This window comes from Lepisosteus platostomus, chromosome 16 (assembly GCF_059453375.1).
Source record: "Lepisosteus platostomus isolate fLepPlt1 chromosome 16, fLepPlt1.hap1, whole genome shotgun sequence".
Lineage (NCBI taxonomy): Eukaryota > Metazoa > Chordata > Actinopteri > Semionotiformes > Lepisosteidae > Lepisosteus > Lepisosteus platostomus.
In genome coordinates this window covers 12,912,446-12,925,646 of record NC_142626.1, presented here as the reverse complement: position 1 = coordinate 12,925,646, position 13,201 = coordinate 12,912,446, and the positions used below count along the sequence as shown (strand labels likewise).

The following is a 13,201-nucleotide window of genomic DNA, read 5'->3' as shown; positions in this document are numbered from 1 at the left end:
ATGATGTTTTTACAATATTTTGCACATGCAGATGAAACGTCACCCCCCCCCCCCGAGGTCTTCAATTTAGAATGTAATTCAAGTACAGCGCCGTCCGCAGACTGGGTGGTGGAAAAACGGAAAGTTAGATCAAAAGAAAAATTTAGAAAAAAGGAAGAGATTAATGAGAATGCTAAAGAGAAATAAAGCAGAAATGCGAGCCAAACCGAGAATGAGACGGCGACGAGAGAGGAAGGGAAGCGTGTTGTTATTGTTCAAGATGGCGGAGTGGAGGGGGGGCTCGCTTACCCTCGCAGACGGGGTGCCGGTGGGACTTGCTCTTGTAGCCCTCGTAGCACTCGCACCTGTAGCCGCCGGGCAGGTTGACGCAGCGCCCGCTCTCCCCGCAGGGGTTGTGCTTGACGCACTCGTTCACGTCTGGGGGGGGACGGGACAGAGAGGAGACTCAAGAGCCGTCCGCTGTCCGACGACTGGAAATCCCCCCCCTCTCATAAAAACAAACTACCGATTTCGGCAGCGCGTCCGTGAGGGGAAAAAAAAAAAACAGCCCGTTGTTCCTGGGTTTGTAGAGGGGCTTCGCCGCGTATTGAACGCGCCTGCGAGACGTATTTCATCGGGAGTTAACGAGAAAGTTCTGTCCAGGTGCCTGATTGTGGGGGTGCGTAGACCCCCTTCCCCCCCTCCAGGGGTGCACTTTCACTCCGAAATGTGCAAAAAGAGCGGGAAACGCCGATGGAATGAGGTCGACTGACGTGACGCACTTGAAATTAGTCTTCATGGCCGAACCCCCGTGATGGATGGGGCGCCCGTCGCTGCGATACCTCTAGTTTCTGGAACAGCGGAGCGTTTCAAGATGGCGTTCAGGGGGGAGGCAGAGGAGGAATTGTGAGTTTTTCCATGACCTGAATGTTCCGTTATGACATTATTTATTATATTTATAATATAGGTGGGTAGCTGCATCAGCATGCGTAGGCTGCAAAGGAACAAGTGATTCCAGGCTGAAAAAAAAAAGAAGCAAGAGAGCACAACGTTTCGGCCGTGGAGCCTTCTTCAGGTGTGAGAAAGTTACCTTTGCCTACTGCCCTGTCTTTCTCACACCTGAAGAAGGCTCCACGGCCGAATCATTGTTTTCTTTCTTCTCTTTTCAGAATGGAATAAACCTATTACTTGTTCCTAATTATAATATATAATATAATAATGTAACACTACAGGGTTCAGGTGGGCACCCTCACCACTGCCACCATATACGTTACACTAATGTTATATATATATGACGTGTCATATGAATGTTGACTACAGAAATATAAGGACGTAACACTAGTTGTTTAGACTTCGGTAATAATTTAAGAACAGCTAATAAGGTTGTTTTTTTTAAGTTTAAGAATTTTGATATGAGTAGTACCGGGAAGAGAAAAGACAGTGCTGGGTCGTCGAAAGAGAAGTCTAAGATACCTCCATCGTGTATGTATAGCACTACAAGAAAATCAATGGCAACTGAGAAAAGCGAAGCAACTGGAGGTGATGTGGGGAATAAATAATGGAGATGCACTCGTACGTACGCAAGAGGAACTCCAGACCAACGTCTCGGAGTAGATGTAATACCGTCGGAATTGAAGGTCTTAAAAATAGTCCATGGGCTGTGTGTTTAAAGAGGTTGAGGAATTGAAAAATGAAGTTTTGAAATGAGTAAATACTGAACAAGAAAAGCAGATGCCCTAAAGATTTCGTAGACCCCCAGTCTCTGTGCCTGCGGTGCCTCATGGGAAAATCCGGCGCTGGTTCTGCCATGCAGTAGTTTCCGTTTTACGTTGTCGTGCAGATTTGTTTTTATCGTGGTGTCAGTGTAAGAAAAGTTTTAGCTGACCTCTGACCCCCACAGGAGTGTTGTGGTGTCTGGGGATGGGGTTTTTCTTTTTTTTTCTCTTCATTTGTCCCTGATAAAGTTTGATAACCGGCCAGGGTTAGCACGTTTTTTTTTTAACCTTCCCCGAGTGAAGGAAAGCTTAGGTTAGGAAATTAGTTCAATTGTACTGGAAGTTGATAGGCTTGCTGGCACAGAATACTTTTAAGACATACTTTAAAAGACTCAGCTAAAACTGTATTTTTTTTTGTTGAAATCAAATTATTTGCGCGTAATTCCCATCCTATCCTGGTTTCGCATATTTTTCATTGAGTATTTGTGACGTTTTCCTGCTTCGAGAGGGCTGGTCTTTCCTGGGTGTCTAAGGCCCCAGGAGGTACCTAAGGGACACCCCCCCTTACCTGCACAGGTGCACTTGCCAAGGTGAATCTGCAGCTTGTAGCCATGGTTACAGCGGCAGGTGTAGGACCCGCCCGTGTTGATGCACTGGCCCCGCCCACTGCCGCAGGGCTCCGCCTCGCACTCGTTGTCGTCTGAAACCGAGAAGGCCTCCTCATTTCATCGCCTGGACCACAGTTAGTGCCCCCCCCCCCTCCGGTGCAGTCAAACAGGCAGGCATCTAGTGGGATCTTTCCTCTTACTGGGCGTCCTGGCCAAATTTCCCCCTGGCCTCCTAATAACCCCCCTCTCTGAACTGGCTCCATCACTCTGCTCTCCTCCCCACTGAGAGCTGGGGTGTGGGGAGTGGACTGGCGCCTCATCCAGGTGGGGCTGCACACTGCTGGGGGTGGAGGGGATCCCCATGACCTGGAGAGAGCTCTGGGTGGAGGGTCCAGGAAAGGCGCTATAGAAGTGTGAGCATTATTATTAATATTATTACTCCTATCCGTGCCCCTGTGGTTGTCACCCCCAAGTGCCACCATGCCTGTGGGCAGCCCCCACGGCGTGCCCACTCTTCAGGAGGTGGTCACAAGCTCCACTGCGCCTAACGGGAGGGGCAGCACCTGTTGAAGTACTTTGCTGAAGTCATCAAACAGCGGGCAAAAACAACAGGCGTCACCATTCAGCTGAAAGAGAGCAGAGGCCCTGGCTGCCCAGTGTCCAGCATAGTTCTAACTGTGCGCTGGCAGTTAAATGAACCCTGGTCCATCCATCCATTGTCTAACCACTCTATCCAGTATGGGCTCGTGGGGGAGCCGGAGCCTATCCCAGCATACAACAGGCACAAGGCGGGGTACTCCCAGTCCATCACAGCGCGCGCCCACAGACACACCTGGCCGATTGTCCCAAAAGCCGATTAATCTCCCAGCCTGCCTTTGCACCATAGGATGCGAGCATGGTGAGACCATGCAAACAGACAGCACCCCCAGGTCTGGAATTGAACCGGGGTCCCCAGCACCGCCAGGCAGCAGTGCTGACCCAGGGTTCATTACACTGTCACCAGGTCCCTCTCTGAGCTTAACCTCTGCCTTCCCAGACCTACCCACCCGGGACCAACTCTCCCTCTAATTTCTAATGGCCTGTGCGCGCAGAAATTTGTGAAAGTTGTGCAAATTTCTTTCCCAGTGACAAAAACCTTGTGCGCACTAAATTGAGCATATGTCAAATTGTAAACCTGAAATTATTTTTTTGTTAATATAGCCATCCTCATAGAAGCATAGAGATCCAAAAGATCTGGGACAGCTATTCCATAAACCCAGTCATAGAGACCGAGTGTCGGAGCGGGCAGGAGCAGGGAGGTATGAGACTACAAGAGCATCGATATTGACGACCAAGTAGCAAAAATAATGCACACAATTTTTTGTGCGCAATTCAATTTCCTATGTGCACTGATTTCATGACCTGTGTGCGCACGGGCACACGCGCACGGCTAAGAGGGAACGTTGCCCAGGACTCTCTGAGAGCCAGCTTGTGAGCAGCTTGTGAGCGGCGGGGCATGGGCTCTTCACCCACACAGTACTTCCTCTGGGCGTGAGCCTTGTACCCAGTGTTGCAGAGGCAGGCGAAGCCGTTGGCAGAGTTGATGCATTCTCCGTGGCCACAGTATGTTCCTGTTCAGCCTGCATTCGTCCGTCTCTGGACAGGGGAAAACATGGAAGGGGGGGAACCCACAAACAATTAGTGACGGAGCAGCTGATGATCACAAGCTTTCAGGCAAAAATAAAACCAGACGGCACAAGCGGAAACTATGGGGAAGTGCATTTAAATGAAACAAGCTGCCATGTTGTTGAAGCAGATAGCCTGGCTGCAGTTAGGAAAGACTTTCTTTACACAAAGGGTGGTGGGAGTGTGGAACAAGCTGCCTAGCCATGTTGTTGGAGCAGGTAGCCTGGATCCTGCAATGAGGAAAGACTCCCTTCTTTACACGGAGGGTGGTGGGAGTGTGGCACAAGCTGGCCAGTCATGTTCGTGAAGCAGATAGCCTGCTTTCTTTCAAGAATCAGCTGGAAGAGGTCCTGCAGTTAGGAAAGACTTTCTTTACACAAAGGGTGGTGAGAGTGTGGAACTAGCCATGTTGTTGGAGCAGGTAGCCTGGATCCCGCAATGAGGAAAGACTCCCTTCTTTACACGGAGGGTGGTGGGAGTGTGGCACAAGCTGGCCAGTCACGTTCGTGAAGCAGATAGCCTGCTTTCTTTCAAGAATCAGCTGGAAGAGGTCCTGCAGTTAGGAAAGACTTTCTTTACACAAAGGGTGGTGAGAGTGTGGAACTAGCCATGTTGTTGGAGCAGGTAGCCTGGATCCTGCTGTAGCGGCAATGCTTGTTAATAAGACAGAATTAAGTGTTGCTGTGCTTTCCCAAATGAGGCCCCATCTCTCTCTTCATCTCTGGTGCAGCCACAGAGAAACTATTCATGCAGGCTGATTTAAGGTTTCCTTTGATAAGGGACAGCTCCCAAATGGGGATGCACTTAGCTAAGCCTGGGTATCATGATCAATGGTCATCCATTGGCGCCTATCTGTCTAGGGAGTGCCAGATGGACATCTGGACTGCATTCCTAAGTGTCAGGAGTAAGTGACTCATATCTCACCTTGATCAACCAATCAGGGACTGGTAGGGCCGAGTAACCCACGTGGGACTCTGATGCCCATGAAACTTTCAGCCAATGAACGAGCTGAAGTTCCTCATGGTAAAAACAGGCAACACAGAGAGCCTGGAGTAGGGGAAATTGTAGGAGACTATTCTAAAGAGAATTCTAAGGAGAATTCCAGGGGTGCGAGACAATTCCAGGGCAGGACGGCCCAGGAGCAGAAAGGCTCCCAAGGGCAGGACATTCTCGCAGCGCGCCTCCTGACCATCCTGAGACTCAGCCCGGACAACCACGGAACGGCCAGTGTGTCCGAGTGCCAGAACTTTCCTTTGTTCTAAGAGTCGAGAGCGGAGGTTGCCAGAGAGTAACCAAAAGATCCACCCGAGGTTAGCATCAGCAGCAAGCCGAACAGGTCGGAACTGTGGACAGCTGAATCACTATTCAGAACTCCTATTCCTGACTTGCTGTGCACAAACTTTGCTAGTTAAAGCCAACACTAACTAGCCGGTCAGTGAGCATCAGCAGCGCACCGTCGCAAGCCGCACAGCACAGCCTGGCACCGAGCCAGAGAGCGCGGATTGGACAGCAACAGCCTGCAACTGTTTCTTTGTGCCCACAGGAGATCTGAGTCCCCAGAGATTGGATGAGTATTCAACTTCAATGCATTACAGCTCGAGAATTCAATTGTTATCCCAACCAGTTGATATCAATTTAATTCCTAAGAGTTATGTACTTGTTTTGAGTATCCAATGTAGAAGTTATAACCAAGTTCATTTACGAAACGGTCTAAATGAATGATATACTGAACGTATGTCCTCTTGATATATGTAACTCTTCGTAACTGAATGAATATATACCTTTTGTATTCTGATAACCCTCTTGATAAGATCTGTTAGGTTTATATGCATATTTTATGTATTAATAAATGTATCCTCGTGTATTAGTACCCGTGTGTTTGCGTTGTTTGAGTTATATCGCAAGGTTGGATTCTAAAGCCATTAAAAGAATAATTTTGTGACTTACTGCTACAATTAATAATTGTCCCAGTAAATGCCCAAACCCCTACAGAACTGGTGCCTTGTGAGAGCACACTACAGTCTTCATGGTTAAAACTGTGTTTACATGAGGCACAAAATGTAACATTTCATTTTGAATAAACTCCAGGGGAAAGTAAGTCTGTGAGCGTTATGCAGTTTTGCATATTGTCAGGAGCACTAAACCCACAGTGCCAGCAAAGCTATCGGTAGTTTGTAGGCACTGTCATTGCACAGTTACTTTGGTAATTTTCCACAGTTATTCTGGTATTTGCCTCGCTGTTCTCTGGTGGCATTAAATGATTAAAGTCCCAGTGATTTTTACCAGGAAAGTAATTGCTTTGGTTTCATACAAGAAAAAGAATGAAATTATATACAAAAAACCAAACAAGCTCATAATACTTAACAGAGACAGATAGATATTCTCCATCCCTCTACTTTGTTTGAAATCTAAACAGGACAATCACCATTGTTTTTCAAGTTCAGCATTGAAGTTCAATGTTCTCTATACAGTATGTTTTAGCCAGAAAATTATTTTTCTTCTTCAGGCTGTGTGTGAAACATTTGCTTTTATACATTATGCATGTAGGTAGTTGGGTCTATGCAGTAAGACTACTGTAGCAGTCCCTGTGTCCCCAGGAAGCAGTGATTCCATGAAGAAGCCAAGAGGATAGTGAAGATTAGAAATGTGCAGATTAGAAGAGGTTTTCTGGGGAACAGACCTCACTCTTCAATATGAATAACCCAAATACATCATGTACATAATGTGCATTCATTTAGTATGGACTGGTGTTCAAGACATGTGAACTGACAGCAAATTATTGAGCTTTCTTTTTTTAAAAGAGTAATTTTCTTGTATAACCATGACTTAAACACTTCTCCAAATTTATAAAGAGAAAAACAAGATTTATTATATATGGTATATATTTAACTTTTATTTTTTTATTTTTTTATTTATTTATTCTGTATATTAGATTTATGTATTAGAATCCTTCAGGAGACAGTTTCACTGATGAAATCATAGTGCTGTTACAATAAAGACAGCAATGCCCTGTTCTGTCTCCCTCTTGTGGTCAATGTTAATAACTGCAGTCAGTGTTTCTTCTTGAGGTTCTGTTTGATGATCAACACGTCTCAATGGAAAACATCCAGGTCCCCAGTGTCTCACAGTAACTTCTGTGATCTGTCTATAGATATAGAGTATATTGCTTTCTATTCTACATAAACAATACAAGTCACAAGATAAATATAGATATATAGTTATGCAAAAATATTGAAATCTTTTGTTTGATTATAATGCTAATAGCATAATTAGCTATAATGCTAATAGTTTGTTTGATTTGTCATTTTGAGTTTCGTAGTCTATTAAGCTTAATACTTAAATACATCTACAGATCCTTTCTGTGTGTTTATTACACAAGATTTACTGTATACATGATCAAGTAAAGGTTTATTCCATGCTGAAAAGAGAAGAAAAGAAACACTACGTTTCAGCTGTGTAGTCTTCTTCGGGGAGACCACCTTTACTTTTTGCCTTTGCAGGCCAACACAGATGATGCAGCTACGTACCTACTTGAACTATTTATAAATGATGTACAAACACAGTCTGTTTAGAGATATAGCAGCTCTGCAGCTGTTCTAACTCTCGCTCCTCAGTGGTTCTTGTTGATGAGCTCCTGTAGAGCTAAGGGAGGTTTTTGTACAGACGTGTATCACTGTGTGAGAGGGTAGCTACTATATATTTCTGCTGACAGTAATAATCTCCTGCATCTGCAGCCCTATTAATAGGACAGCACCTCCTACAGGGCAGCAGCTGAATTCCTGATACAGAGGAAGGTCTGCAAACTGCTGCTCTTCAAGCACCACTCACAGAAACACAATCATATTATTGATTTGCCATTGCAGTCCTGACCAGGACTGGCCTTGCTTAGGTTCAGGGTCACGTTTAGCCAAACATTTTGGTGATATTTAAGAAAGATATTTATTGCACATTTCTGAACTGGACACAACTTATCAAAGTGTTTACTTAATCAATAAAATTGTCATTCCGGAGTAACCACTTAGCCTTTTGCATAAAATACAGCATACACTGTATACAGCAGTAACTGGTCTTCCTTGAGGTATCATGAATAGAAGGGATTTTGCAGATAAACCCCAAATCTTCTCTGTTTTACTGAGGTTTTCCCAAGCTCAGGCAGTAACAAATCCAGTGTTCTTTTCCCTGCCCTCGTGTTATTTGGTTTTGAACCTTCATTTCTCTTTTCTCACTCTCTTGTAGATTTTTTACACCTTTAAAAACGTGGAGTTCAGCCCAGCAGACACTGTTGGGCCCAAGGCTGCTGATACAGTACATGTGATATAATGAATGACACAAAATACTAGCAAATCCTACAGGAAAAAATATTTGACTCACTAATCGAAACAATGGGCAAAAAATTCACTCTTCTTTGTGAATAATGATCCGAAGCACAAGGCCAAAACCTCACTGAAGAGGTTTGACAAGAACAGACTGAGAGTCCTTGAGTGTTCCAGTCCCAGTCAAAGCCCAGATTTGAATCCCATAGAAAAGTGATGGAGAGACTTGATAAGTGTGGTTCATTAACTCTGTCAAGAAGAATGGATACAATTACAGTATCCCACAGTGCAAATCCAGTACAGACCTGTCCAAACCTGCATCCTGTGTAATAACTGAGCTGAAAGGAGCACAGTGGTCTGGGTTGGTGATGAATCCTACATGCAGGCAGGCAGACGAGTGAGCAGGAGGGCAGACAGGAGAACAGGCAGTAGACTGCATCCAAACTGCATCCAAGACTGTCATCCAAACAGGATTTGAAGGAAAAGAACCAATGTGCACACACAAAAGGAGTATAGTCAGGTGAAGTGAGAAGGTCTGTAGCACAGGAGAGGATCCAGACAAGGTAGAAACTGTCTGGGTCAGAGATGGGAGGAAACAAGCGAAGCACAAATGAGATCTGAAACATAACATCACAGCCTAGTTATGGCTGTATTCCATTGCAGTTGATAAGAAAGCTCAGCTTATCTTTGATGACCCAATCCAACCTCTTCATTCCTATTTCCAAGAACTGCATCTTCAGTCTGGACTCCTGTGATGGTCAGAGTGAATTCAGTCGCAAATCCACTGCCACTGAAACGCTCTGGGATCCCAGTCTGACGGGTAGTTGCGTAATAGATCAGGAGTTTAGGAGCTTCCCCAGGTTTCTGTTGGTACCAGGCTAGACGGTTATTACTGTAAAACTGCAGGACTGGTCTTACAGCTCACAGTGACTGCCTGTCCTTAGAGAACTGATCTCATTAATGGAGTCTGAGTCACAGTTACCTGTCCACTGGATTCTGAAAATAATTAAAAAATATTTGTCTGATCCCTGACTGAATTTAAGAGAGACATTGACCAACATGAGACCTCAGTAGGTGAGGGCCAGGGATAGATCATAGCATCTCACTCTTTACAACATCTCACTCTGCTGGGGACTGTGGGGAGAGCATTATCATTACAACCCTGCTCTCCTTACGATCTCAACTTTCTCACACAGCCTGTGCTCAGCCTCCAGGAGACAGCAGCTCCCTGTAGTGGAGAGCAGGGACTTGTAGCCTCCAGTCGACAGTAGAGGGAGGCTACACTGAAGGCTTTTCTTTCCACTTGCTGGAGGGTACAGTTCACACTTTCAGTATGATACAGTATATACAGGGAATTAAAGATAGAGGCTGCTGTTGGGTTTTGAAGAGCCTCCAGAGGAAAGTTTTGCTATAATAAAAACTCCTTGCACTTTTTATATTATTTTATAGTTGCAAGTTTTAATGTGCTGAGGCCACATGATCCACGGGCATTTAGGTTGAGAACTGTCACAAGTAGATATTTTTATAGCCAGCCTTGTGTGGTTAATTACCATCTCCCTGCAGTGTTGAAGGAGCTCTCTGCTCTTCACTGTGATAATACCATCTGCAGCTGAGTGTTTTCTGTGTGTTGCGTCCTTTTTATACCGCAGGGAAACTGTAACCTGTTGAAGGCTTCTAGATATTAATCTATATATCCTTGGACATGTTTATTGTAATTTCACAGTGGAATGTTATTGTTGATTTAATTTTGTTGGATTTTATTTTAAAATGGAAGTATTTAAAAGAAGTCTTTGCCACAGCCATTAGACTCCTAAACTCCAGCTCTTAATTAACCAGCCCCCACTCACATCCCACAGTTTCTGCACTGAACTCACAATACTGCCTCTGCTGGGCTTTTGCACTGTGCTGCTGTCTGAATGCTAGTGAACACTACAGCTGTTATACTTCTACTTTATACTACTGCTATTGTATTCTGGATTAATCACATGCATATTCCTGCCAACCACAGTTTAATTGTTTTAGTTTTATTTTATACTGTTTCTTAACATTATGCTGTTGGCACACATGCCATTATGCTCCTGTCTCTAGCAATATATGTTGTCATCTGTTATGCCATTTGTTATGTGAGGAAACAGGCAAGTAAGCATTTCATTGTACTCAGGTCCATATGACAATGAACTTGAGCTTGAGGTGTGAACAAATGTGACCCTTGTGCTTGATTAATAATCAATTATTAATCAAAATTATGGATTTTATTTTGTTAAGTGCTATTAGTATTAGAGTATTGTATTTATAGAATAGTTTAAAGAAAGCTATTATATCTTAAATAGAAAGATTTGTCATATGATGTTGTTTGTTCCTGTTTTATCTGGGGTATGAATATAGCTGGAGCCACTGTGTCTAATCATGGAACTCCATTTTACTACAGATATGTCATTCATGAAATTCAGTGTGTTTGTGTGCAGTTGAGGTCCTCCACAAGCTAAGTCCTATTTCATTGTCTTCCCTCTCAGCACCTGCACTAGGTCTCAGCTGCAGCAGTGCAGTTGCTGTGCAGTCCTGCTGAGGGAGGTTTTTGTACGGCTGTGTAACACTGTGTGAACACACCACCACTGTGGTAACTCTGACAGTAATAATCTCCTGCATCTTCAGCCTGGACTCCTGTGATGGTCAGAGTGAAGTCAGTCCCAGATCCACTGCCACTGAATCGACTTGGGGTCCCCGAGTTAATTTTATTTACAAGATAAATCAGAAGTCTAGGAGCTCCTTCAGATTTTTGATGGTACCAGGCCATGTGTTCACCTGTTGAGCTACTGTAAACTGGACTGCTGGTCTTACAGCTCAAAGTGACTGTCTGTCCTGGGAGAACTGATCTCACTGACGGAGTCTGAGTCACAGTAACCTGTCCTCTGGACTCTGAAAGGAATAAGACAGAACAAGAAATACTGAACGTTATACTAGAATACTGTTGAAATATGTAGTACAATATTTGTTTCCATATATCATCCACAAAATCTTTCTGCTGTATATCATTCTTACCTTGAATGCACAGAAAGAGAACAAAGATGAAGATGGTGATGAAGGTCATTGTTGCTGTGGGTTCTGTTGCCATGAAGGGCAGCTTTCAGTCATGAAGTGTTAAACTCACAGGGCTATAAACACTCCCAGAGCAATGAAGCATGTGCTGCCAATGCAAAGTGTCTCCTCTATGCAAATTGTCTTCCTCTGTCTGTAGAAAATGGAGAGGAGCAGTTTCTGTAGTTGTTAATTAAAACAGTGTGGCTCTGGTATGCAAAGCACTTTCTTCTCTTGTATATAAATCCTGTTTCAGACCATTCAATGTAATCTGAGCAGTGCGCAGAGGTAGGACTTGAAAATGGATGGATAGTTTTCCTCTGTTCTGCATCATTCATTAATCGCAGGGTTTTGAAAGATGAGAGAGAGGGGCTTTCTCTCTGATCCCTGACTGAATTTAAAAGACATTGACCAACATGAGACCCCAGTAGGTGAGGACCAGGGAGAGATCACAACCTTTCACTCTGTACAACATCTCCCTCTGCTGGGGACTGTGGGGAGAGCATTATCATTACAACCCTGCTCTCCTCACAATCTCAACTTTCTCACACAACCTGCGCTCAGCCTCCAAGGGACAGCAGCTCCCTGTAGTAGAGAGCAGGGACTTGCAGCCTCCAGTCGAAGCAGAGGGAGGCTACTCTGAGGGGCCGTTCTTTCCATTTGCTGGAGGGTAGAGTTCACACTTTCACACACTAGTCTGATGAAGTGGTTTTGTTATAAACAGGGAATTCAAGGTGGAGGTTGGTATTGGGGTTTGAAGAGCTTCCAGCGGAAAGATTTGCAATGTAATTATTCTTTCTTCTCAAGTTTTCTGTTCTTAGGCCATGTGATCCACACCACTTAGGTTAAGAAGTCACAAGTAGATATTTTTCTAGCCATTCCTTCACCCTTTGGGGTTAACTACCATCTCCCTGCAGTGTTGAATAAGATCTCTGGTCTTCATTGTGATAATGCCATCTGCAGCTAAGTGTTTCCTGTGTGTTACCTCCTTTTTATAGCCCATGGGAACAGTAACCTATTGGAGGCCTCTGTATATTTCTATATATATTTCCGGATATGCTCACTGTGAGTCCAGAACATTGTTGTAGATTTAATTTTGATGGATTTTATTTGAAAAAGGAATATTTTAAATCCAGTTTTATTAGAGGTCTTCCCCACAGCCATAAGACTCCAAACATCTTCCCACTCAAAGCCCCTGAACTCACAGTACTGCACTGCTGGGCTTTTGCACACTGCAGCTATCTGAATGCTACTGAAGATTACAGTTGTTACTCTTCCCAATCATGTATTAATCAAAAACATGCCTTTACTGTTCAGTGCTTTTAATATTTTAGTCTTGCATTTTTTGAATTGTTTAAATGAAGATACAATATCTTAACTATAGATTTCAGTCTCTTGTTTTTAATAATAATAATATACTTTATTTTATATAATGCCTTTAAATGTGGCTTCTCAAAGTCCTTTACAGAATGACAACAACAATAAATTCAAAAAAGAATAGGCAAGATAAAACACAATTACAATATACAGTGGAAACTGTGGATGGTGGTACTACTTAAAGTAGATTCAGAGGGGTAAAGAATGGAACCAGTTAAGTAACAGCTCTAAGTTTTTAAGGTTCTAAGATTGGATTTGAATGAGTTCATAGAAGGTGACTCTCTGATATCCTTGGGGAGAGAGTTCCAAAGCTTGGGGGCATAACAGGAAAAGGCCCTGTCACCCATAGAGTGTAGACAGGCTTAGTGGACAGTTAGGAGACCAGAATTAGAAGAGCGAAGGTTGCGAGGTGGGGAGTAGGATAATAATAGTTCAGACAGCTACTGAGGTGCCAAGCCATGCAAAACCT

At 44.0% G+C, this 13,201-nt stretch overlaps 1 protein-coding gene and 1 pseudogene across 2 annotated transcripts in view; one reads left to right on the top strand and one right to left on the bottom strand.

Moving 5' to 3' along the window:
* Nucleotides 1–11,368, bottom strand: part of LOC148646904 (latent-transforming growth factor beta-binding protein 3-like) — a 46,230-nt pseudogene extending 34,862 nt beyond the window's left edge. Inside the window, exons 1-4 of the transcript XR_015927790.1 lie at nt 11,320–11,368; nt 3,811–3,937; nt 2,263–2,394; nt 289–417 (exon numbers count right to left, since the gene is read on the bottom strand). The product of XR_015927790.1 is annotated as a latent-transforming growth factor beta-binding protein 3-like (transcript). The remainder of the gene's footprint in view (nt 1–288; nt 418–2,262; nt 2,395–3,810; nt 3,938–11,319) is intronic.
* The window catches only part of LOC148646899 (protein NLRC3-like), a 1,251,308-nt gene that overhangs the window by 893,882 nt on the left and 344,225 nt on the right, over nt 1–13,201 (top strand). The gene's annotated exons all lie outside the window — the stretch shown is intronic.